This window comes from Sitodiplosis mosellana, unplaced genomic scaffold (assembly GCF_009176505.1).
Source record: "Sitodiplosis mosellana isolate CC-2019 unplaced genomic scaffold, AAFC_SMos_1.0 Smas_scaffold_6181, whole genome shotgun sequence".
In the NCBI taxonomy this organism is placed as follows: domain Eukaryota; kingdom Metazoa; phylum Arthropoda; class Insecta; order Diptera; family Cecidomyiidae; genus Sitodiplosis; species Sitodiplosis mosellana.
Genome location: NW_022601422.1, coordinates 4,997,593 through 4,997,914, shown reverse-complemented (window position 1 = coordinate 4,997,914; position 322 = coordinate 4,997,593).

The following is a 322-nucleotide window of genomic DNA, read 5'->3' as shown; positions in this document are numbered from 1 at the left end:
ACATAGCTTAATGTGTTGCAACCATACCCCAATTGCATTAACAAAAATCCATACAAAGTCGAGAAAACAGTGAAAGGTTTGTGACATTACACTACTCAACAAAATCCGTCGCACAGAAAGCTGTGTTGCAAACCGAATGAAAATGGAGTATGGCTGCTACAAGGAAAAGCTTAAAAATGGGTTCCATTGCGATTGACTGCTTCACCCCCATCATCACATTTTGAGATATAGTCTGTCTGTTGAATATTTGATGGGAAAGTTGCGGCCAAAGTTCTTTTTTTTCTGCCGGTGGGTGAGTGTGTGTGTGTGTGTGTCGCAGTGT